Here is a 27,062-nt window from a genome sequence, read left to right as displayed (position 1 = left end):
CACAATTGATTTGAACTGTTTACATAAAAAAAAAAATATTATAAACAGTGCGTTGTGGAGTCAAAATGATGAAGCAATGATAAAAAGAGACAATAACAAAAGTAGAACGCAATAGAGTCATGAATAGAGTAGCATACAGCAAAAGGGAGTCAAATTTCGCAGCTTGTGACGTCACAACATGCGACAAACCCTGGGGTCAAGGTGCACAGAACGTTTTTTATTTTTATTTTTTTATTATTATTATTTTTTTATTATTGAAATCTTTCCAGGGGTCCGTTCTTCGTACGTCGTTAACTCACTTAGCTGGATTTGATTGTTGGCGATTTGGCATGATCTTGGATTGTTTGGTTCTTCAACGCTCATCCTGGACTTGCTGTCATAGCAACATGTGCGCAATCTTAAACCTGCTCGGGAGCAGGCTTATTTCATGTTAACAAGATTAGACTGCGGCTTCACAGGGAAGTCCAGCGCAGCGCGATAGTGCACTTTCTTTCTGAGATATAGGGGAGCGCGGGGCACAAAGTAACGCTTTTTGACTTTCTCAGTTTGTGTAAATCTACTTATGGTTCAGAGTATTTTTTTCCCCCACATTAATTTCCCACATGTCTAGTACAATTATGTGTTTTTGTTTTATTAATACAGTATATACTTTTTTCTTGATATACCCCGAAAGAATGGAAGTGAAATGTGACAACATGCCCCATAGGTGGGGTACATTGTAACATTGTTGCATGTGCCATATTACACAACATTGCCAAAAAAAAAAACCTTTTCATTAAATGTTTAATAAAAGACAAATATGCTTAGTTCCTTGAGTTTTATTTCAATTGTTCTTTGTAAAGAAAAGCCAGTGGTCAAGTGCCTGATATTAGATAAGAGATATTAGACACATGCCTCATGCAACAAATAAAAAGGAAAAGTTGTCTATCCACTGCCCATCTGTAGGCCTATGTCTCCTCTGTCTGTGCAAACTCTTCTGTAGGCCTTTCTGTAGATGTGGAATCCTGCAACTTATATTGCAGCCATAAAGCATACAAGTATAAATTAAGTAAAGTTATTTATGCACTTGCAGGTAGGCTAGTTCCTCCATATGACAGTTATCTGAGAGGGTTTATTCACTGTCCAGTGCAGTGGAAACAAATGGACATTACAAAGTCTTATACTTTCTTTCCTTTGGAAAGTTAGAAAATGTCCACTTACTGCACATGTTTCAGCCACCACTTTCTTGGGAACAGATACAAGTGTTGGTGTATTATGTAAAAGTGAACAAAAGAGGAAAACACAATGTCATTACAATGAACTACACTCGAGAAAAATGTGATCAATAACTCATGGCAAAATATTTTTACATTAACATAAGTTTATCAGTTTTCACTTTCACAAGTCAAAGCAATTCATCATTACTCAAGATTTAACAGTTGAAATGACTATACGGCCTTAATTTAATGCAGCAAAAATTATTTTACAGTGTAGGCTACTAAGATCTTTTTTTTTTTTCTCAGCCTTTTTCTTGGTTGCTTTTATAAACAGACAACCATTTATTTAACAGTGCCTTTTATAAAAGAGACTATATAACAAAAAATTACCATTATGTAGAATATTTTTGTACTTCACTTTTATTAGTTCCCATGTTCTAGTGTGGTGACTCTGGCATTACAATGAACAAAGTAATTATGCAATTATTAAAATACAAAAATATAGGCTAATAAATATATTATAGGATAAATATATTATATAAATATAGGCTGATAAAAACATCTAACATGGCCACTTCTAACGGATTTAAATTGTCTGCTACTTTTTGCCAGCCCTCTCTCCTGGCTTTTGCAGACTTTGAGGTGTTCCCTGGCGTTTTGATTAAACATTAAAATTCCGAATAAACTTCGACTATTAGTTCTTGCTCTGCGTAGGAGAAAAACTGAGCGCGCTCTTTGGCCACGCCCACGCTGAGCAGCCAATAGCAGCGTTGCTGATCAATGTTTCTACTATCGATACATATCCCCTTTTAACCAGCGCATGAACGCACAATTATCTCAGATAACTCAATCCAGCGATACTAATCATATACGGCAAGTGTGTTCGAAGAACCGAGTTAGCCAGATCATGATTTGCACGATGATATCATCTTGGATGTCTCATTTGATCTCGGATGTAATAAGCAACGTACGAAGAACGGGCCCCAGTTGTCTAAACACATTTACTAAATCTAGCCATCATTTTCCAATATCATAAACACATTTCACATGAAGACACAATTCACAAAACACAATCCTCCGTTCTCATAAATCTTAACACATTTTTCCTTGCTAAAACACAAGTTGCAAAAGAACTCTGCTCATATTCTCAAATGAAAGCTCATGTGATGCAAAATGCTTGCCACAGTCAGCAATATTTGAACACAATGAACACACCTGGCGTCATTCATTACACACAACGACTCAAAATTGAAGACACTTGTTGCTAATGCTGTGACCACATGTATAAAAGCAAGTTCAGAGTGCACAGTTTGCTGAAGATTCCAAACAAATACAATGGATGAAGGCAGAGTCAGGGGAAGAGGAATTCAAGTCAGAGGAGGGAGAAGAGCTGGCCATGGAAGAAGAGGAGCAGGCCAACGAGGAAGAGGAGTTCAAATCAGAGGAGGAAGAGGAGCAGGCCAACGAGGAAGAGGAGGAGGCCAACAAGGGAGAGGAGAAGGTCCAGGAGGGAGAGCAAGACAACCTCGCACCATCATTACGGACGAGATGCGAGCAACAGTCATTGACCATGTCATTGTCCATGGCATGACAATGGCTGAAGCAGGACTAAGAATCCGTCCAAACCTGAGTAGGTTCACCGTGGCCACCATTATCAGGGCATTCAGACAACACAACATGTATTGTACTCTATTGCTTTCTTTGTCACAATACAATTTTACAAGCCTGTTAAAGTAGTCTATTGGTTTCAAATTGGAATATTGGTTACTGTATTGTAAAACATGTCAATTGACAACACATGTTTCTTTCTTTAGAGTTGAAAGAATGCCACATAGAGGTGGGAGGGTTGCCATATTTACAGCGGCACAAGAAACCCTCATTGTGGATATGGTTCTTGAGAACAACCTCATCAGACTCCGGGAGATCAGAGACAAAGTCATTGCCGATAATGTCAACTTTGAGAGCATTGATGATGTCAGCTTGGCCACAATAGACAGAGTTCTCCGGCGCCAAAAGATGCGGATGAAACAGGTCTATAGGGTTCCCTTTGAGCGCAACTCTGCGCGACACAAAGACCTACGTTACGAGTATGTGCAAGGAAGTATACATCCATGTTCACAGTACAGTTAGTGGACATACTGTGTTGCTCAGTGGCCTACATTACGTCTGGACAATACTGTGCTACCTGATTGACTGTTGTTCTGAACACCTGTGCACTTTCACATTTTCACAGAGGATATTACAGTTGGACGCGATGGCCAGACCTCATGAGTACCTCTTCCTGGATGAGGCTGGCTTCAACCTGCAGAAACGAAGGCAAAGAGGCCGTAACATCATTGGCCAAAGAGCCATCACTGAGGTTCCTGGCCAGCGGGGGGGTAATATTACTCTTTGTGTGGCCATGGGTTCGGAGGGGCTTGTCCACCGGCATGCTGTCCTTGGGTCTTACAACACCCAATGTCTCCTCACCTTCCTAGAGGAGCTAAAAGACATCCTCCTGGACCGTCAACAACACCATCCTGGGCCCGCACATCACATTTATGTGATCATTTGGGACAATGTACGCTTCCACAGAACAAACCAAATCAGAGAGTGGTTCACCACCAACAGTAACCACTTTTTAAACGTCTGTCTGCCACCCTACTCCCCTTTCCTGAACCCTATAGAGGAGTTCTTCTCATCGTGGAGATGGAAGGTTTATGACAGACAACAATACACTAGAGAGAACCTCCTAAGGGCAATGGAGCTGGCCTGTGTTGACATCCCAGTGGAGGCCTTCCAAGGATGGATTCGCCATTCCAGGGTGTTTTTCCCGCGGTGCCTGGCAAGAGACAATATAGCCTGCGATGAGGTGATGTGGCCCGATGCAGCTCAGCAACATGATGCCGCAGTGATTGTGGTGTGTGTGTGGTGTGAATAAAGTAAATAAAAAAACTTCACACCCTGATCATGTTTTCAGGAGTACTGTTGTGTGCAATAGATTCTGTTTTGCATTGAGTTGTGTTACAGTAGTGTACACGCAGAATTTACTATAGATTTATACTCTTCATATGAAACTCACAAATCTAAATGCCTAATCCTCTGCAGAGATCTAAGAAGATCCATTACTGTAAAGTTTAAAAAAATATGCATTGGTAGTTATGAAACAAAGAACCTTCTCACAAATTGAGCATTGTGTTTTCAATTGTTTTACTGTAGTGTGTAATGATGTGTATAGTGTTTACATTTTTGAAAGCTTCGAGCTGCTCTTTTGGTGTGAAAGTTTGAGTTTTGAAGTGAGAAGGTGTGGTTGTGTTTATGTAGCTTTAGAAAAGGGTGTTGTGTTTAGACATTGGGGAACATGGAGGAAACGTTTGTGAAATGTGTTTTAGCTTTTGAGAAAAACTGTAATACAACAGTGTTAACTCCCTCAAGTGACGTGTTCATAATGCTGTGAATTCCTCATGCCTCATGCAGCGTCACTTTGAGAAGTTGACAGCTCGTTGCCTCTTAAGGTGATGATACACAGGGCAACTTTTTGAGCAATGTTGCCGTCAATGGGCAACCAGATGAGACACAGGGCCCACGACCCATCTAAATGATCCAGATAGAAATGTATTGCCCATTTTCAATGGGAAAGTGCTCAAGCAACAATCGCTCGGCTAGATTGCCCAGCAACATTTCTCAAAAAGTTGCCCTGTGTATCATCACCTTTATTATGGGTGCTATTTGTTTTCTATTGTTTAATTGTATCTAATAATACTAATAATATAAAAAATACTCTTGTTAGTATGAGCGTGTGAAGGTGTGTTGGGGACACTCTAAAACTGTGGAAAAACTCCTTCTGTACTGAAATTGGAGGACCAGATTCAGTATCAGTGCACCTTATGAACCATGGCGTTAACTTGAACTGCGTTTCTGTCAGTGCGTGACTACAGCTCGTTAATAAACAACGTTTTTTTATTTATCCATTTCATACAATCTGTCTTCATTTAGCAAGTGCACTTGTGGAAAAACATTTTTCAAGTTCAACATTTTTGTTTTTGTTGTTGCTGATAAAACAGATTCGCTGAGACTAAAAAAAAAAAGACATGCATTTGTTTGTGTGTTTCTTTTGTAAAAGTTTCCCCGGATATACTTTCCTGTTTAATGCACACTTTTCCTTTCAAATTGTATTATCAGCATTATAATTTGAGTAAATGTAGCCGTGTAAAATATAAGGGCTGATGCCACCCTTCTAGAACAATGTGCATTTACGTTTTAATTTATTGTAACATATTTAATCACATGGAATTACAGTGCAGCCTAATTAGTGTTAGCTCACAGTTTTTGCCTTATTCAGTGCGTGAGGTGAACTGATAATATTAGTGATTCTCATTTCTTTATCAAAACACTAAAACTGGTACAGTTTGGGAGAGAAATTTGATATTTTTAATCTCTCTATTTAACCCATCTCATGGTGTGTGATGCTGAACTATCATGTTTGTGAGTTTCTAAAGGTTCTTTGCACAGTTATGAACAATTATATTTTATGTGCAACAATACCATTCTCAATAACAAGTGGCCTTAGGCCTACGCCTAATTTTAAATGTATATATTTTTTTCAAACAATGTGATTTAAATGGTGATGACTGTTTGTTGTGATGTATTTTAAAAAGATGGATGATATTCTTCAATCTTTCTGACAAAGAACAAAAGATAATGTAAATTATAGTATGTACAATGTTTTTTTTTAATTAATTGTAGTGTACAGTGTTATATAAGGGGGTAGAATTGGCAGCTCACTACTCACTACTCATGAGTACTTTTAAATAAGCTACGTTTTTACTCTTTTTGGACAAGTACTTTTTACTCTACTCACACTACATTTTTTGGAATGTAATTGTACTTTTACTTTCCACCACTGATCTTAGTTAATGTTCATTTCAACATTAAATAATACATTATTAAAATCAAAAGTTGCGTTTGTTAACATCATTTAATGCACTGTGAACCATCATGAACAATGAATCACTATTTTTATTAACTAATATTAACAAGCTTAATAGATGATTTAACAGTATTGCTCATTGTTATTTATATTTGTTAGTTACAAATATAATATATGTTCTTTTCTTACAAATGAACATGAAAAGTACCCAATTAAGACTGAACCTGGTAATTGGTAATTTAATGGAAAAGTGTTAACATTTCTTCTGACGTCTAAGATCTCTCTTTTTAATTTCTCTAATTGTCTCTGTTTCTCAGATTCCACTGGAAACGGACTGAATGAATCAGCAAGTATAGTGATGTCACTGATTCCTGATGGAGTACAGCAGGGGACGAGTTCAGTTTGATGAGATAACACACACACACACACACACCAGTGTCAATCACACTGACATCAATGGAGCTCCGTCTTTTTTATCAGCCTTTAGAATCTGTCCATTGAAGTGAGAAATGCCCCATGTGCTGTTGTTAAAAAGTGACGTGGAGGGTGCCAATACGTGAGTTGGGAGTGAGAACGTGTTGGATTGTAAGTGGAAATGCTCTTGCATTATAGAATATTTTAGGTACATGTCAGTTTTTATCAAGGAAAATAGTTTGTTTCTTGTCAAAGCCTTCAGAACATTTGGATTATATGCAACACGACACATGAGATTATTGTATGGCATGTTTTCACTCTTTTTTTAAAGACCCCCATGTCTTTTTCCCATGAAAATCAGCTTTTAATGTTGTTTATATGTCTGTGTGGTGTTTTTAAAATGCTTAAAGACAAACCATTCAAATTCTCAAAAACGCGGTTTGAAATCACTGTTTTTTCTGACTTCACAAACTAAACTACCTTAAGCAATCAGGTCAATGTGCCGGCGGGATCTAGCAGGTTATCCTGGTATATTTTTCTGTTGAACCCTAACCCTACATTTAGCAATATAGTGGGTGAATTATGTATATGATGTATAATTCACTCTTCCAGTTCTTCTGAATCAGTTTCTGGTTCAAACATATATGGCTGAATTAAACCAGTATTTACACTTGCTATTGTGCAGCGTTTACTACAGTAAAGTTGAGCGAGTGGATCTCTGTAAGTGAGATTCACTGTAGAGTCAAATTACATCCAGCAAACTGAGCTGGTGTGAGTGTGTGGAGGCGGGGCTAATTAGCACATTCATGAATCTAAATGAAGCAAGGGGGGTGTAATTACATTCAAGCTATTTTAATACATGAATAATTTTTTTCACATGAAAAAAACATGATATATGTAATATGGTTTTAGAACAACATCAGAGTGAGTAAATGACTGAATGTTAATTTTTGTTTTTTTGTTAATTAAATTTTTGTGTGAACTATCCCATAGACAGTCACAGAAAAATAAGTTGTGAAGGATTAAATAAAGTCCAAGTGAATGAAAGCCGTCATATGTAAATAATTATGGAATATGGCAGTGTTTTACATGAGTAGGCTATTAGTTCATTTTATGTTTTTGAAATCATCCGAGTTTTCATGTAGCACAACTTTTTTATTCTTATATAAGCTTCTGCCTAATGTTGGATTGGATGATGTTATCTGAACTTTGAATTGACACCATTAGTGCTTTAGTATTGGTATAGTTTTTTGTTTGTTTGCACTTGCACTGACTCAACTTTAGTACTTACAGTAATGTGGTATAATATCATATTGTGTTGTGCTTTGTAAGTAAAATTTACTTCTGTTTGTATTATTATTTTATTGTATGTCATTTGGATAAAATCCTTTGTTAAATGAATAAATGTTTGTTTAAGATATTGATATTATACCACTGGTCTATATCCTCCTGAGACCCAGAAAAAAAAGTTTGTTGAATTTATTTTTTTCCATGTCATCACACTGTTTAGAGCACAAGAAACAAATGGTAAAAAAACATTTTTGAAAAATAATATTTTATTCATACGTTATGCTATGTCCTCTGTAGTGGACGCCAGTACTAAGTTGTTTAAAAAATAAAATGACATGAAGTTATATGTATAGACAAAACCAATGGGATTTTTTTTTTTCAATCACCAATACATTTTGGGGTTTCAGGATTTTATTCAACCAAAATTTATATAAAAATGATTCTCAACTATGTTATGAAAACAGAATTGATTGATACACCATTTTACTTTATGCAATATGTGGGTAAAATGTCCATAACTTAATATTCCCATTCAATGCAATGTATCTATACACTGTATCTAATGTGCTTATTACTGTGTTCTTGGAGCAACATTTAATGAAAAAAGAAGTGTAATAATTGGAGTAATAATTGGCAACATTTTAATAATAATATCTAATATTTCATAGGAATATTGATGTATAATTTATTTCCATATTCACTTGTTGTGTCTCACAAAATGCCTGATAAACATGATTTAAGTCCTGATGTCCTCTACAGTGGACACGTATGAAATCAATGCCCTGTTCTGTAACAGAAAGACATTTTTTTTTATTTGAAACCCCTCAACATTTTCCTGAGATGTTGGTTTAAAAACTATTTGAAAAGTAGTCCAATTAAATTATAATTACAATATATTATCATATTTCCATAAGAGTGCTAGATTTGATCACTTAATTAATGTCAGGCATTTTTAAAGACCAAGGAGAAGTTGTTTTCATGGTGAAACCTCCAAATATTTGGTATCTCTGAAAAGTCCTGAATGTGCTCTTTACAGGACACCCAGGATGTGTCATGTGACGTGTATCCTGTCAGAGAAATTCACTGAAATATAATGTCCACTACAGTGGACAAAAGTCTATTCTTGGGTCCCAGGAGGATATGATCTTTCTGTCATCTGTCATGAATCGTGTCTGCCCTCTAGTGTGCAATACTGATACAGCGGTTCAGTTTTATTTATATATATTAAATATCATGTCATGTGAAATCTGTTGGTTCATTCTGTATGTTCAATGATTGATGTACCAAATCAAATCTTCAGAGACCAGACTGAATCTGACCACAGATACAGCAGAAATCTGGAGAATTACACAGAGAGAGAGTTTGCACTTCAAACCATAATCTGGCCAAATTCGTGCAGGAAAAACACAGTAAAAACTAAATTATTCATTAATCAATTCAACCAATTAATCCATCCTAAGTATGAACACTTACATTTAATTTAAAGTTCCACCTTTAAAAAAAGATACTAGGAAAAGCTTCCTCTTGTGAAACAGACCAAAACATTTTGACTCATCTTGCATGAAAACCTCTAGTCAGAACAGTGTAATATGATGTTGAATGTGAGGGGTCAAAGGTCAAAGGTTTACAGGCCTGCTGGAAGAACATCCTGACCTACCAGCTGACAGTTATTATTATTGGCAGTTCAGTAATGAACTGTTTTTGCACAGATAAATAATAACTGGTATTAATTGGTCTGACACTGAAAGACTCGCACATTCGAGTTTAAAATGGTCATGCCCTCTTTTACCTTTAAAGTAAGGTGGAGACATAATAATAAAAAAAGATAATTTCCATGAGTCTATTCTTTGCATTTGTTAGTGTAGGTGGTGGTGTTGCAAAAAAAAAAAAAAAAACAGTTTGCTGATGCCAACAAGTATCATGTGTTTTTGTGCAATTTTTTCTCAGTTTTTAATTTTTGAGGCCATGCATGCAAGGTAAATATTAACAAAAATCAAACACAATAAACACAATAATGATATTGGTCTTTTAGAATAAATGCTTTCAAAGCTAGATCGCTATTGCTAGCCTCTTCAAAATTATACCTTACCTTTTACCAGAATACTTTATATACATATTTTCCATATTCATTTAAAATGACTCACTGGAACACAGACCCATCTCCAAGCACAATCACAGTAATGTAAGGATTGTGTCTGCTATTAACTATTATGTTGTCAGTGGTAAAGATAAACAGTCCAGATGTTTCTCCTAATACAGACACTGTTGTGGCGCCATCTTGTGGCTGTCAGAATCTCATTGAACAACAAACACTCACTGACCCCAATGTAACCGATAGAGCTGAACAAATATAATACAGGCCTATTGAAATATTACAGTGTTATGTTGCTATATAAAATACTTTTATTTTCATCAGACTACACATATGTGAATGGCCTTCAAAGAAGGAAGACGCTTTGTGTTCCTATAAGTGTAGTTACAACATCTACCAGCAGGGGCGAACAGTCCTTGTATTTTAAAAGCACATTGTCACGGTGAGGAGAACATTTCATGAATCTCTGGAAACAAAGAAGATTTCAATCACCTTCACTGTGATAAATATTAAAGACATTTAATCAGAGTTCAGTGAGGAAAATAAAGTCTGTTGATATTTCCTGATCAAACACACTGAAGATCACTGAATAAAATACAGACAGTTTTCACAGGAGCTTCTAGTGATGATGATCAGATTGAATCTGAAGCAATATCAGAAACAGGATTAGGTCTTGATCACATACTGTAACATAGGAACATATTGAAAATTAAAATACACTTCCAAAAAAATTTTGGTTTCCACATATCAGTTTTTAAGGCCTTTAAAGGTGCATTGCGCAACTTTTCATGTTAAAAATACCCGTTTTCTAACCCATACATGCTTAAACAATTGCCTGATGGGCTGAATGAGCCCTTCTCTGATCACTGCGATTGCCTCTATAATCCTGTACAGTAAAATAAATAAGAGGGATTCGGGTCGGAATCTGAGACTGGGCGTGACGTCATGCGCGTTCACGGCACGCTCATATGTCTGGCAGGTTTGTGTATGCGCCGACGCCGCCATTCTCCGTAGAAAATGGATTCTAAGAGACCGGCTTGTAGTTCATTTCAAACACCAACGCAAACTCCACGTAAGATAAAAAAAGAGAACTTTTGTCTAGTGCAACCAAAAGGTCCAAATTGGAGTCAGACAGGCGTCGGGGTAAGACGAGAGTAAACATAGGGAAGGCTTTCAACAAATGTGGAGAGATCTCCGGTCTGCTCTAGGGCTCAAACGGGATCCTCAGTTGGCTTTTTTCTTGATAAAAAGGTAAGATATATCCCATTCTCTAATGTCTGATACGGCCAATAATGACAATAAATGACGATCCATAAAATGTGTAATGCTTTAGCGTAAGCTAGATAAATGTACAATCGGAATAGGTTTTACTAACTTACCATTGTCAGTGATCAGGTTCAGAATGATTGTGATATAAAATGCTGATATATAAGTTAGATACTTAGACACAAATTTTGAGCAAATTACTGCTTAATTACGATGTATTGCTATTGGAATATGCTACTTAGCTGATCAATAAAACAGGCTAAACCCCCGCAAATCTTCGTCGGACTAGCCTGTTTGGCTTTTATGGTAACGTCATAGTGCCACTTGATTGTTTATTACCTTGAGACATTTGGGTGTACTTTGTTGACCGACTGTGTATGGTATGGTATGGTATCATGATTACTATTTTGAGCTTTTACAAAGTAACTTATATTGTTCATGAACGTGTTTCCATAATAATAGTCATAAGTGGATACAGTAAACACATAACACAGTTCAACATGGCGATAGATGGGAATAAAAAACGAAGTTTTCTACTACCCCCATTTTTTCCCTCACACATAAGTGTGTTATTTACTCAATTGCCTTTCCTTTCACATATTTTAAATTACTTGTAGATTTAAAACTTTATTACCTCTGAAGACATTATGATTGTAAACAAAAGATTTGTGCGGCTGATGCTCCTTGGGTTATGACCAGCTCGTGCTCGTGCAAGCGTGCGTGTGCGTGTGGTCCGTGAGCGTGCACACCTCTGGTTGCAGTTTCGCTTGCCGCCAGAGGGGGCGTAGTTCTGCGAAAACTCAGACTCTTGCGCAATGCACCTTTAAGTGCAATTTGAAGTATATTTCTGAGAAGTACATAAAGTATATTTCTGAGAAGTATATAAAAAGTAGACTGAAAGTATACTTTCTTATTTTTAGTTTAAAAGAAGTATACTAATAGAACACTTGAATAAACTTCTTTTTCGTAAGGGGAGGCATGCTTTCAGAAAATGTGTGTAAACAATCGAGAAAAACTGTAACAGTGCTACAGCTCACAAACACAGTGCGCCACCGCCCCCTACTGGACAAACACACCTGCCATAGAACATTTCCGTCATTCTTTTGAGCATTTTCATAATGCCATACATCAAAACAATCCTTACACCCCCAATTTTAAGGCTATTTATGTTATAAATCAATAGTAACTAGATAAATAGCTCAAAAGTGCAATAAACAAAAAACGAAAACATTTAAATCGTTTCTTTCTACATATTTTATTAAATACAGAAATATCCCAAATGTCAACTTCAAACTTGTAAATGTAAAAAACGTGCATAAAACACTTTAAAACTACACACAATTGATTGACTGTTTACATAAATTACTTTGTAAGATACACTCATTTTTATAAACAGTGCGTTGTGGAGTCAAAATGATGAAGCAATGATAAAAAGAGAGCGCATATACAGCAAATGGGAGTCAAATGTCGCAGCTTGTGACGTCACAACATGCGACAAACCCTGAGGTCATATGAGGTCATAGTGCACAGAACGTTTTATGAGCCATCGGAAGGAAGACGTAACTCAATCGCAGATCTATAGAACATGTGTGCAAAGACGTGCGATGCATTTTAGTGTTTTTGTTGTAAACGCAATTTGTACAGACTCAATAGAGGGTGAAAACAACGCAACAGGAGCAATGAAATGAGAGAAGTGCATTTGAAAATTTTGCATAATACAGACATCCCAAGTCTCCCGGAAGTTCCGGGAGTCTCCCGCATATTGATAGCGGCTCCCTGATGCCCGCAAATCAGTTAAAATCTCCCGGAAGCAAGAGCGCGCAAGCGTAGCGCGCGCACGGCAGAGAGAGTGAGCGCGAGACCTTCTCGAACCGAATTCATCAGTGATGAATGACTGAATGACAAAATGACTGAATAATTTTTTCATTGTACAGTCATTGTTTCATTGTTTCAATTTGTTCATTGTACAGTCTACAGCAATGCACTGTACTACAGTATACAATACTCAAAGGGACACAAATGAAAGGAGTAAATGTGATCAATGTGCTTCTTGTCTTTGGCCTGGGTCAGGCTATAGCACTTCGTCGACATCACAAGCAATATTGTCCCTCCTGAGGCAACGGGGGAAGAAGCCTCTTGTGTGCCGTATCCAGCCCTGACATGATTCCTCACCAATATCACCACAGGCTAAATCCACGGCTTGCAGCAGATTTACTCTGGTGTAGGGTTGTCTATCATAAACTTTCCATCTCCAAGAGGAGAAAAACTCCTTAATCGGATTCAGGAAAGGCGAGTATGGAGGGAGGTACAAGTTCATAAACTGGCCATTGATGTTAAACCATTCCCTTACCTGAGCAGCTCGCTGGAAACTGACATCGTCCCACACTATCACATAGATGGGAATGGGATTCTCATTTAGCTCTTGACCCTGCTGCTCTTGAACCTGCTGCTCTTGAACCTGCTGCTCAAATAAAATATATCTCTTAGATTGGCCATAAATCTTAGAAGGTGCTGGGTGTTATATGGCCTGAGTGTAACATGGTGATGTAGAACACCATGGTTGCTGATAGCAGCACAGATTGTGACATTGCCACCTCGTTGACCAGGGACTTCAACAATGGCCCGCTGTCCAATCATGTTTCGGCTTCTCCTTCTCCTCTTTGTTAGATTGAAGCCTGCTTCATCGACAAAGATGAACTCATGGGGTCTGTCCAAGGATTCCAAGTCAAATATTGTCTGTGTAGAAATACAATATACTGTATTTAGAATTTTGTAAGTCTTACAGAGACAGTGATATACTGCAGAGTACAATTAGGCCTACTGTATGCACTTCTGATTCACATACATACTGAAGAGTAATGTCATTCACATAGTATGTGTTAGTACTGTAGACAATCTGGATTACAGTAAATGTTTCTGAATGTACACTTACTTGCGCATACTGAGCTCGCAGTTCTTTCACCCTTGGTGAGTTGCGCTCAAATGGTACTCTGTATACTTGTTTCATTCGCATTCTGTTACGATGGAGGACACGGTCAATTGTGGAAATGCTCACACTGTCGATTCCCTGGAAGTGTGTGTTGTCTTGTATCACTCGTTCCTGGATTTCTCTGAGTCGTATTAATAAATTATCTTGAAGGACCATGCCCACTATAACGGCCTCTTGTTCCTGAGTGAATATAGCTGTCCTTCCACCTGCATGAGGCAGCCTTGCAATTCTAAAAAAAGTAGATGTGCAGTTACAAAAAAAAATCATGCAGTACTATACATACAGTGATGTACTTTACAAATGTCTATTGAAACAGTTGCATATAGTGTAGTACAGTAAATTTGCAATTACAAAAATACAGTAGTATACTGTACCTGTTCTCTTCTCTGAATGTCCTTACTATGGTGGACACAGAAAATCGGCTCAAATTGGGTTGCACTCTAAAGGCCTCATTATACTTCTGCGTCGGACCTACGCCGGAGCCTATATGCCGTAGGCAACGTGTTGGTTTTAATTTATACTTCTGCGTTGTTGTCCGCGTTGACGCACACCTAGGGAGCATGTGAAACCCCGAGGGAGGGGTTCTGGCAGACCAATCACAGCGCTTGCGTCCGCGTAGAATTGACGCGTTGTTACATTTTTGGAGAGGTGCACGTCAGGGTACGCCGAAGGGTACGCGCGCTACACACAGCCTACGACGTAGCTACGGCGGCAGTTCGACGCAGAAGTATAAATAGGCCTTAAGTCCTGCTTCCCTCATTGTCAGTCCATGGACAAGAACATGGTCTATGACTGTTGCTCGAATTTCATCAGAAATTTCCACTCTTTGTCTTCCTCTTCCTCCTCCTCTTCCTCTTTCTTGCCATCCTCCTCCTCCTCCTCTTCCTCTTTCTTTTCCTCTTCCTCTTAACTTGAACTGCGTTTCTGTCAGTGCGTGACTACAGCTCGTTAACCCTTATGTGCTGTTGGGGATGTTTTCATCCACTATGGGATATTTTTGAGTCTTAATTTGGCCATAACTTTCTCCGTGTTTCAGCAAATGGAATGATTTTTGGTGACAAATCTTATTTTGACACATATTTTGGGCTCATTTTACTTTGAGCACTTCTTGCGTTGTTGTTGCTTTTGCCTCTTTATGATGACTCGCTGAATTTTGTCCTAATTTGTAAGTCGCTTTGGAGAAAGGCGTCTGCTAAATGACTAAATGTAAATGTAAATGTAAAATGCTTTGAAAATTTTAAAAAACTCAACAGTACACTGTGGGCAAATTCACTACCCTTTCGTTATGTTTGTGGCTGAAAACAGCCACTACTTTAAACTGCTGTAAAAATGTATCAGATACATTTTTTTTTCAATTTTTTTTTTGGCATAAATCTATTAATCAACCTCAGTCCTGATCAAAACTACTAAATGTTTTAAAAAAAAAAAAATCTGGATTTTAACTCTTTAATTGCCAAATTCCTAAATGATGTCACTGATTTGGGGGGAAAAAACACACACAATGACTAATTTTCAATATAAAATGTGAATGTGGACTGGATTTTTTTTTTTTACCTTTTATCACAGTCTTGGACATGTCAAAGATTAGAAACAACATTGGTTTTGATGCATTGTTAGTTTTTGTGCAGCATCAGATTTTAACTTTTTCTCCCTCATTTACTGTTTGTGGCTGTTTTTGCCCCATTGACTTCCATTATAACCACATTTTTTGATTGCAAAGCCATGACACCATATATATAATCATGCATTTTTGATTGTTGGTGGTTTTCCCTGTTGGGAAGAGGTACAATTTGTAATGTATTGTACTGTTGATAACCAGGTGGCACCATTAACCCTTTAGATAGGCCTGTAAAAAAAAAGAAGAAAAAAAAAAGCTTAGTTTCTGGCTTTTACATGGAGTTATATGGAGTATAATAGCATATTAAAGTGTGTGTGTGTGTGTGTGTGTGAGAGAGAGAGAGAGAGAGAGAGAGAGAGAGTATGAGAACTCACCTTGATGCGTCTGAGAAAATCAAAATATGCACCTCCGCTCTCAGAACTACATGGAGTAAACGTTGTAGTTGATGGTGAGAAGAGCAGCAAGCAACATGAGAAAGGGCTTGACTTGTAGTGAAGTTTAAGAGATGATTATGCAGCCTGACCCCTCCAGCGAGCTGCAGGATGTATCGTCTTCTCCCTCTGACACCACAGACTCAGGAGAGTCAGATCCTGATTTGGATGTGGCACCCTCATCATCCTCTCTAGCTTCCACTGAAGGCGAGGAGGATTCGGAGGATCCTGGATCTGGGTGGGTTGGGAGAAACGGCGAAGTGTGGTTTTCCACCAACGCGGAGACAACTCCCTTTCTTCAGCCTGCCAGAGGCGTGACTCCAGGGCCGACGTGCTATGCCATCGCAAGGGTCCAGAACATGGATTCTGTGTTCAATCTGTTTTTTACGGAGGAGATGATTGACCTCATTGTCAGCATGACCAACCTCCATGGGCGCCGCACAATGAGAAACTGGACCGGGGTGGACTCCACAGATCTCCGTGTCTACATGGGGCTACTGATTTTGGCCGGCGTCTACAGGTCCAGAGGGGAGTCCACACATTGCCTGTGGGATCATCGCCTTCCCCTCCTATTTTTACTCCATAAAAAAATAAGACTGAACCTTGTAATTGGTAATTTAATGGAAAAGTGTTAACATTGCTTCTGACATCTAAGATCTCTCTTTTTAATTTCTCTAATTGTCTCTGTTTCTCAGATTCCACTGGAAACGGATTGAATGAATCAGCAAGTATAGTGATGTCACTGATTCCTGATGGAGTACAGCAGGGGACGAGTTCAGATTGATGAGAACACACACACACACACACACACACACACACACACACACACACACACACACACACACACACACACACAATCACTCTGACATCAACAATTGAGCTCCGTCTTTTTTTATCAAGGAAAATAGTTTCTTTCTTATCAAAGCCTTCAGAACATTTGGAATATATGCAACGCAACGCATGAGATTATTGTATGGCATGTTTTCACTCTTTTTTTAAAGACCCCCTTGTGGTGAAAATCAGCTTTTAATGTTGTTTATATGCCTATGTGGTGTTTTTAAAATGCTTAAAGACAAACCATGTGTAAATTCATAAGTGTAAAAAGACAGTCTCAAAAATGCGGTTTAAAATCACAGATTTTTCTGACGTCACAAACTAAACTACCTTGTAAGCAATCAGGTCAACGTGCCAGCGGGATCTAGCAGGTTATCCTGGTATATTTTTTCTGTTGAACCCTAACCCTACATTTTTATAGTGGGTGAATTATGTATATGATGTATAATTCACTCTTCCACTTCTTCTTCTGAATCAGTTTCTGGTTCAAACATAAATGGCTGAATTAAACCAGTATTTTCACTTGCTATTGTGCAGCGTTTACTACAGTAAAGTTGAGCGAGTGGATCTCTGGAAGTGGGATTCACTGTAGAGTCAAATGACATCCAGCAAACTGAGCTGTGTGAGTGAGTGGAGGCGGGGCTAATTAGCATATTCATGAATCTGCATATACTAAATGAAGCAAGGGTGTAATTAAATTCAAGCTATTTTAATACATGAATACATTTTTTCACATGAACAAACATTATATATGTAATATGGTTTTAGAACAACATCAGAGTGAGTAAATCACTTAATGTTCATTTTTGTTCATCTCATAGACAGTCACAGAAAAATAAGTTGTGAAGGAGTAAATAAAGTCCCAGTGAATGAAAGCCGTCATATGTAAATAATTATGAAATATGGCAGTGTTTTACATGAGTATTAGTTCATTTTATGTTTTTGAAATCATCCGAGTTTTCATGAATGTAGTACAACTTTTTTATTCTTATATAAGCAGCTGCCTATTGTTGAATTGGATGATGTTATCTGAACTTTGAATTGACATCATTAGTGCTATAGTATTGGAATAGTTTTTTGTTTGTTTGCACTTGCACTGACAACTTTAGTACTTACAGTAATGTGGTATGATATCATATTGTGTTGTGCTTTGTAAGTACAATTTACTTCTGTTTGTATTATTCTTTTTTGTAAGTCATTTGGATAAAATCCTTTGTTATACATTTTTTATATGAATACATTTTTTCTTTGTTATGAATAAATGTTTGATATTGATATTATACCACTGGTCTATATGATCTTTCTGTCATCCATCATGAATCATGTCTGCCCTCTAGTGTGCAATACTGATACAGTGGTTCAGTTTTATATATATATATATATATTTATCATGTCATGTGAAATCTGTTGGTTCATACTGTATGTTCAATGATTGATGTACCAAATCAAATCTTCAGAGACCAGACTGAATCTGACCACAGATACAGCAGAAATCTGGAGAATTACATAAACAGAGAGAGAGTTTGTACTTCAAACCATAATCTGACCAAATTTGTGCAGGAAAAACACAGTAAAAACTAAATTATCCTCTAATTGCTCCATTAATCGCCATTAATCAATTTAACCAATTAATCCATCCTAAGTATGAACACTTACATTTAATTTAAAGTTCGATCTTTAAGAAAATATATTAGGAAAATCTTCCTCTTGACCAAACAGACCAAAACATGTTGACTCATCTTGCTTGCATGAAAAGCTCTCTCAGAACAGTGTAATATGATGTTGCATGTGAGGGGTCAAAGGTCACAGGTTTAACAGCCTGACATACCAGCAGCTCAATGAACTGTTTTTGCACAGATAAATAATAACTGGTCTGACACTGAAAGACTCGCACATTCAAGTTTAAAATGGTCATGCCTTCTTTTACCTTAAAAGTAAGGTGGAGACATAATAATAAAAAAGATAATTTCTATTCTTTGCATTTGTTTGTGTAGGTGGTGGTGTTACAAAAAAAAAAAAAAAAAAAAAAAAAAAAAATTGCTGATGCCAACACAAGTATTTTAATTGTACTCAGTTTTTAATTTTTGAGGCCATGCATGCAAGGTGAATATTAACAAAAATCAAACACAATAAACACAATAATGATATTGGTCTATTAGAAGATATGCTTTCAAAGCTAGCTTGCTATTGCAAGCCTCTCCAAAATTGCCTACCTTACCTTTTACCAGACCACTTTATATACATATTTTCCATATTCATTTAAAATGACTCACTGGAACACAGACCCGTCTCCAAGCACAATTACAGTAATGTAAGGATTGTGTCTGCTATTGAGCGGGCGCAGGGCTTACATTTGTCACACGGCCAGTGTTTGAGAGCTTTAGAGGGTCTGCAACCCGGGGTAACTGTGTGGCAGAGCGGGCAGTGGGTATGGGCACAGAGTCGTGGACACATTCTCTACGCTTATCACTCGAGCGGCGCGTGCCCGCTTTATGAGAGTGCACTCTGAGCGCGTTACCAGGGGAACCGTGTTTGTGTGTAGCAGTGAGCACGAGGGTGTGGGCACATTTTCTACACTTATGACACCTTCGGCGTGAGCCGGACAACCCGATTTTATACTCTTATGAGATTTATCTGGGCCGCCGTAAAGAACGGCGTTTGTGTGCAGGCGAGCGAGTTGTGTTACTGGCTCGTTGGCTGCGATGTAAGCTGCTGCAGTAGCCTCTTGTCTGACAGAGCTGGGCGCTTTGATGGCTCATATGTTTAGACGCTCATAAATACTCAAGCACCATCCTAGTGAGCGGGCGGGTGTGAGATGCGGGTTCGCTTTCTGTATGTAAGAAAGCTGGCCGCGAGCTCGGAGAAGCAAACAGAAAAAATTTGTATCTGCCGCAAGAGCCGGATTCGAACACGGGTCTCTGGTGCGAAAGCCTAATGTTCTGCCACTGAGCCACAGGGGCACACATAAGTTTTAAGTTAGCGCGAGCATATGACAGAGCGTCGTGTTTTGTTTCGGCGTTAGTTTGCAGGCGTGCGTGTATTAAAAACAGGCTTGTTTACTGCAGTATTAGTATTTCCAGCCGCCTGAACTTAGAGGGGACTGAGAAATATGTAAGAATGGAGGTTAGTCCGGCCTAGGATGACTTCCTGCTCAGCTACTGTTCGGACGCTCTTGCTTACTGCTCCGCGCTTTGCTCTATCGCTTTTATATTTTATCTTCTATACTTTTATAATTTTAGCTCCTTTTATCACCTAACTTTAACTTCAAATCAGCACAGTGCTCAAACGACAAAGTTTGGATTACTACAAAAACGCAGAATTCTTCTACCCGACCAGCTTACATTCCGGGGAAAGGAAAACACAACTGCCTACAAGGTTAAGAGAGAAAATGCCTCTTCTGGAATCTACTTGCTGCACTAACTGCCACAGACTTTTACAAAGGATTGCAGTTCTTGAAACAAAGTTATTTACGGGACCACCAAACCAGACGGAACACACAACAGAGCTTCATCATGGACACCCTCAGCAGCATATAGCCGGTGAGTCCCATGAAACTAGTGCTCCTCGACAGGTAGAGAAACAAGCCGATCGACTTACAAATCGATGGCACAAACAGGGAGCGAGACCCAAAGGCACTCGAGACATCAGATTGTCACGAGCCTCACATATTACCGCAGTAGCATCCTCTACCCCAGATACAGCTCTGACAAAGATTGTAAACACTGGTCTCCTACCAACACCTATACATCTTGAGAACAGATTTGAAGTACTAATGAATGTAAATGAGGAACCCCCAAACGTGATGAATGTGATCGAACACAGACTGTATCAGCCAGTAGCTAACACTGATGCTAACTGGCGCTCAAGGTCGAGCAGACAGCGGCACTCAGCTCAGAGCACAGCCGAGCCCAGGACTCTGATAGTGGGGGACTCCATAATCAGAAACATTAGCAGCAGGGATACAACTACATGCTGCCTTCCACAAGCAACAACTTCTGATATAAACAGGGAACTTCAGAACATTCTAATGAAACATCATGTGGGGAAGAATGACATTCATAAAGAGCAGTCAGAACTCCTTAAGAAGGATTTCAATGAACTTTTTGAAACACTTAAAAAACTGAAAGTTCAGACATTCATCAGTGGACCACTCCCAGCAAGAGGGACAAACAGGTTTTCACGGTTGCTTGGGATTAATACATGGCTGCAAAAAACCTGCAATATAAAAGGAGTAAACTTCATTGACAACTTCAATCTCTTCTGGAGTCAGAGACAACTATTTCATCGGGATGGCCATCACCCAAACAAACTTGGTTCAAGAGTGTTAAAGGACAATATCGACTTCTCCCTCAATCATCCTTCTGCAGTGTGTGCCAATCCACTCAATCAGAACGGCACACACACACCTGGACACAGTATGAATGACCACAGGACTTCACTTCAGAATGGACATGATGTTGACATATCACACAAGGACAATGATAACACCACTGAGCCACAACAACCTCTGCTCACGGACACAATCTCAGCTGAGCCCTGCCCACAGAGCTCACCACAGACAGACACATCAGAACTGCTCCAAGATTCAGCACCCAAGGACGACTTCCTGGAAAACAGCCAGGGAAGCCAGGACAGCATATCACAGCCTCCTATAACACCAGAGCAACAGCCCCTTTCACCAGACACCTTCTCTCTCTCGCCACCAACTCCACTTCTGTGCTTCTCACAGAAAATGGAAGAATTAGTGCATGCTGGAACCAGACTATCACACTCTTTTGCTGCAAGCCCCCAGATATCAACCAAAAAACGTCGGGCACCGCTACCACCAAAGCCTGCAGGCCCAGCTCACCCTCCCCCTGCCTCTGTGAGAGCTCTTCGGCCTCTGCCACAACGCCAGGGCCCACACCCTCCTCCATCTGCTCGAGGTCAACCAAAAACAACTGATACCAGCTCTCAGTGACGTATGTCGGGTCCCCGCTTTGATAACAGTAACTTTCTCAAATGTTTACAGAACAAGCGGAACCCAGTGTGCCTGTATCTTTCTCTATTGCTGTTCTATTACAAGATAGAAAGTCTAAGGCCTTCAATAGCCGTACAGCAAACTCAACTAATCTGGTGCCTATTGCACGTCTAACTAAGATTGGTGTAGGGAAAAAAAGTAAGACTGTTAAGTTAGCAATTTTTAACATCCGCTCACTTAAAAATAAATCACTTCTAGTCAATGACTTAATAACCACAAACAACCTGGATTTTATGCTTCTAAATGAAACCTGGCTAGAAGACAGCTGCAGTGCAACAATCCTCAATGAAACAGCCCCTCCTAACTTTACTTTTATGAGTGTCTGCAGAGCTGTTAAAAGAGGTGGGGGTCTAGCTGCTCTTTTTAAAGATATTTATCAATGTAAGCAAATATCATTTGGGAACTACTCGTCTTTCGAATATCTGGGTATTGTATTAAAAGGTGCCCCACGCATTTTACTCATCATTATTTACAGGCCTCCAAAATATTCTCCAGCCTTTGCTGAGGAATTTACAGAACTGTTATCAACAATTACCTCAGAGCTTGACTGTTTTGCCATTGCTGGAGATTTTAACATTCACATAGATAAGGCAGAAAACAATATGGCAAAAGAAATCAAAACTGTTTTAAAAACTTTTGATCTGACTCAGCATGTACATGGACCCACACACAATCATGGACACACTCTAGATTTACTTATCAGTAAGGGTCTAAACATTTCATCGATTGTTATTAAGGATGTAGCACTGTCTGATCATTTCTGTATTTTCTTTGATATATTGATCTCTCCTGCCACTGAAGCTAGATCTGTGTCTGTCAAGAAGAGATGCTTAAATGAGAACACTAGTGTACTATTTATGAAGGCTATTTCCTTAACACCAAGCATATCTGCTGACTCTGTTGATTTTCTCCTTGATTCTTTTAACTCAAAAGTTAAAAGTGCAATTGATGATATTGCTCCTGTGAAAGTCAGGAAGAAGAGTGGCAGACAAAAAGCACCTTGGAGAAACTCAACAGCAGTGCAACATATGAAAAGACAATGCAGAAAAGCAGAGCGCATGTGGCGGAAGACAAAACTTGTAGTCCATTATAACATCTACAAAGACAGCCTTCATGCTTTCAATATGGAACTAGGCAAAGCTAGACAGACTTTCTTCTCAAATATTATAAACTGCAATTTAAACAACACACGCACTCTTTTTGCTACTGTAGAGAGACTGACAAACCCCCCAAGCCAGATTCCCAGTGAAATGCTCTCAAACAGCAAGTGCAGTGAGTTTGCTTCCTTCTTCTCTGACAAAATCAATAATATCAGAAAGGTGATCAGCACATCATTGAGTTGCGCTGGGGTCAGACAGATCAGACCACCTGAAAAAGTAGTAACTTTGTCTGATTTCAATAAAATTGATGGCAAAATTTTGGTAGAAACCGTACAGCACCTTAAAACATCAACATGCGCTCTTGACACACTTCCCACATCTTTTTTTAAAAGTGTGCTAAACAGTTTAGAAGCAGATCTTCTAGAAGTGGTAAATGCCTCACTTCTCTCTGGGAGTTTTCCAAACTCCCTGAAAACTGCAGTTGTCAAGCCCCTCCTGAAAAAGAACAATCTGGATAAGACCATATTAAGCAACTATAGACCGATCTCAAATCTTCCTTTCATAGGCAAGATCATAGAAAAAGTTGTCTTCAATCAGCTGAACAAATTCTTAAGCTCGAATGGATACTTTGACAATTTTCAATCTGGTGTCCGACCGCATCACAGCACAGAGACAGCGCTCATAAAGATAATAAACGATATTCGCTTAAATACTGATTCAGGCAAATTATCAGTGCTGGTACTACTCGACCTCAGTGCTGCATTTGACACTGTCGATCATAACATACTTCTTGACAGGCTGGAAAACTGGGTGGGGCTTTCTGGGATAGTCCTAAAATGGTTCAGGTCATACTTAGATGAGAGAGGTTATTATGTGAGTATAGGAGACCATAAGTCTGAGTGGACATCCATGACATGCGGAGTCCCTCAAGGCTCAATTCTTGCGCCACTCCTGTTCAACCTGTATATGCTCCCAATGAGCCAAATAATGAGAAAGAACCAAATTGCTTACCACAGCTATGCAGACGACACACAGCTGTACTTAGCCCTATCGCCTAACGATTACAGCCCAATTGACTCCCTGTGCCAATGCATTGATGAAGTCAACAGTTGGATGTGTCAAAACTTTCTTCAGTTAAACAAAGATAAAACTGAAGTCATTGCATTTGGAAACAAAGATGAAGTTCTCAAGGTGAACGCATACCTTCACTCCAGGGGTCAAACAACTAAAAATCAAGTCAGGAATCTTGGTGTGACTCTAGAGTCAGACCTTAGTTTCAGTAGTCATGTCAAAGCAATAACTAAATCAGCATACTATCATCTGAAAAATATTGCAAGAATTAGATGCTTTGTTTCCAGACAAGACTTAGAGAAACTTGTGCATGCTTTCATCACCAGCAGGGTGGATTATTGTAATGGACTCCTCACTGGCCTTCCCAAAAAGACCATAAGACAGTTGCAGCTCATACAGAACGCTGCCGCCAGGATTCTGAGCAGAACCAGAAAATATGAACATATCACACCAGTCCTCAGGTCTTTACACTGGCTCCCAGTTAGATTTAGGATTGATTTTAAAGTATTATTACTGGTATATAAATCATTCAATGGCCTAGGACCTCAATACATTGCAGATATGCTCACTGAATATAAACCCAACAGATCACTCAGATCATTAGGATCATATCAGCTAGAAATACCAAGGGTTCACTCTAAGCATGGTGAGTCTGCTTTTAGCTATTATGCCAGCCACAGCTGGAACCAGCTTCCAGAAGAGATCAGATGTGCTCCTACAGTAGTCACATTCAAATCCAGACTCAAAACACTTTTGTTTAGCTATGCATTTACTGAATGAGCACTGTGCCGCTGTTCGTCCGACTGTACTGTACTGTATTTCATTTTATTTTTCTAAACTGTTTTAATTATTCTTATTTCTTTTTATTATTTTAATTTCTTCTATGTAAAGCACTTTGAATTGCCATTGTGTATGAAATGTGCTATATAAATAAACTTGCCTTGCCTTGCCTAGGAGGGGACTGAGAAATGTGTGAGAATGGGGGTGGGTCCGGTCTCGGGGACTAGACACTCTTTTCTCCTTTCGCCTGTGAGTGACGCGCGCGGCCGAGACTCGGGGTAGCTTTCTTATAACGTAAAGGAAGCTAGCCCGTGACCGTCCACTTCTGACATCCCTGTGAGCGGCGCCTGTTTGCGCGGCTCGAACAGAGGGGGAGAGCGCGGGAAGGGGCGAGCGTCATCATGTTTAGCGTCAGCGTTTGTTTGCAGGTGTGCGTGTATAAAAAACAGGCTCGTTTGCTGCAGTATATGTATTTCCAGTCGCCTGAGCTTAGGAGGGGACTGAAAAATATGTGAGGAATGGAGGTTAGTCCGTATGGGTGGGGCTAAACACTCTTCTCTCCTTTAGCCAGTGACGGGGGGGTAGCTTTCTTGTAACGTAAAGGAAGCTATAGCCCAAGACCGTCCGTTTCTGACATCCCTTGTGAGCGGCGCCGTTTGCGCGGCTTGACAGAGGGGGGTACAGCTGTCTAAGATAGCAGCGTTGTCTGCTTCATCCCCTGAGGCGACGGCAGTGCGGGCGAAAGCCGGCCGCTGCGCGTCGGGAGGTGGGGGGGAGAAGGAGATAGCGAGGCTCGCGGGACTCCGGCGAGCGCTCAGCTACTGTATCCGGCTCCGGAGGCCTCTGAGCGCGGCGTTTCTCTTACGCGGCGCGGCGGAGGCAGAGAGCGCAGATCACATGGCGGTCGCTGTCGCTGAGCGGGGCTCTGCACGAGCCACAGGAGGAGCGAGGCATTTGCAACAACGCCTCGCGCTCTTTTAGATGCAGTGTGTCGCGGGGCGAACACACAAACACACACAACGAGAGCAAAAAAGGATATAATCCGCCGGATAGTGGGACAGGCAGGGAAGGCTGAAGGCGGCGAAGACGGCCGGCTTTCTCAGGCTGATATCCTCGGCGTGCTGATCGCCTGTTTCAACGGCGGTGGCTTCCTCAGAGTCCAGCGATGCGGAGAGCGTCGCTGAAGAGACAGGTGAAGCAGCCTCTGAGCCTCGCTTATATACGCTAAGCCACACCCCCTCTTTCGCGGGCTGTGACGCATGAGGCGCGCCAAGCGCGCTCATTGGACGTGACGTCACGTCTAAGGCTCAGCGTTAGGCTGCTGCAGTTGCCGCAGGGCAGCCAATGGGCACGCTAGTAAGCCTGCCCTAGGTCTGCGTGCTGCTGCACTGCGTTGACAAAATTATAAAAATGAAGGATAATTTTTTGGCTTCAGATCTCGAGAAAGATGACTTTCCCGCAGCGTAAGCTACTTACGCAATACGAGAGAACCTCTCGTAAGAGAACTATTTCTTCACTTGCTACAATAGACTTTAATTGTATTTATGCTATATTAGGGCTATATGTGGTCTTGGCCTAAATAAACAAAGCCACATTTTCTACGGTTTTTTTGGGGCTAAAATTGGACCAAATCAGACGGACCAAAGTCACCAAACAAAGCCAAATTTTCAACGTCTATGTTTGGGCTAAATTTAGACCAAACAAGACGGACCAAACAAAGCCCAATTTTCAACGTCTATGTTTGGGCTAAATTTGGACCAAATCAGACGGACCAAACAAAGCCCAATTTTCAACGTCTATGTTTGGACCAAACAAAGCCCAATTTTCAACGTCTATTTTTGGGCTAAATGAAGACTATGACGGGCCGACTTGATTTAGCCCAAAAAACAACGTCTTAATGACGACTGGTGCTGGGTGGGAAGTAGCTAACGCCTTCCCTAAAAGTCGCTAAGTGTTGCTAGATTACGGCATACACAATTAGCATATTCATGGCGTCATCGTGTCATACTTGCGTTCGCGCCGACGTCACAATTACGTCACAACGTTAGCTGG

The 27,062-nt window shown here is 39.7% G+C and overlaps 2 protein-coding genes and 1 long non-coding RNA gene across 3 annotated transcripts in view; 1 reads left to right on the top strand and 2 right to left on the bottom strand.

Moving 5' to 3' along the window:
- The window catches only part of LOC309476203 (elastase-1-like), a 156,755-nt gene that overhangs the window by 5,904 nt on the left and 123,789 nt on the right, over positions 1-27,062 (bottom strand). The gene's annotated exons all lie outside the window — the stretch shown is intronic.
- The window catches only part of LOC309476168 (uncharacterized protein), a 209,688-nt gene that overhangs the window by 94,179 nt on the left and 88,447 nt on the right, over positions 1-27,062 (top strand). The gene's annotated exons all lie outside the window — the stretch shown is intronic.
- LOC309476485 lies at positions 13,257-14,245 on the bottom strand. Its single transcript, XR_014198197.1, has 3 exons — positions 14,100-14,245; positions 13,626-13,903; positions 13,257-13,595 (listed from the first exon to the last, which is right to left on the bottom strand). It is a non-coding gene; the product is annotated as an uncharacterized lncRNA (long non-coding RNA).

Source organism: Leuciscus leuciscus (assembly GCF_965113295.1).
Source record: "Leuciscus leuciscus genome assembly, chromosome: 15".
In the NCBI taxonomy this organism is placed as follows: Eukaryota; Metazoa; Chordata; class Actinopteri; order Cypriniformes; family Leuciscidae; genus Leuciscus; species Leuciscus leuciscus.
This window is presented reverse-complemented; position numbering and strand designations above follow the sequence as displayed.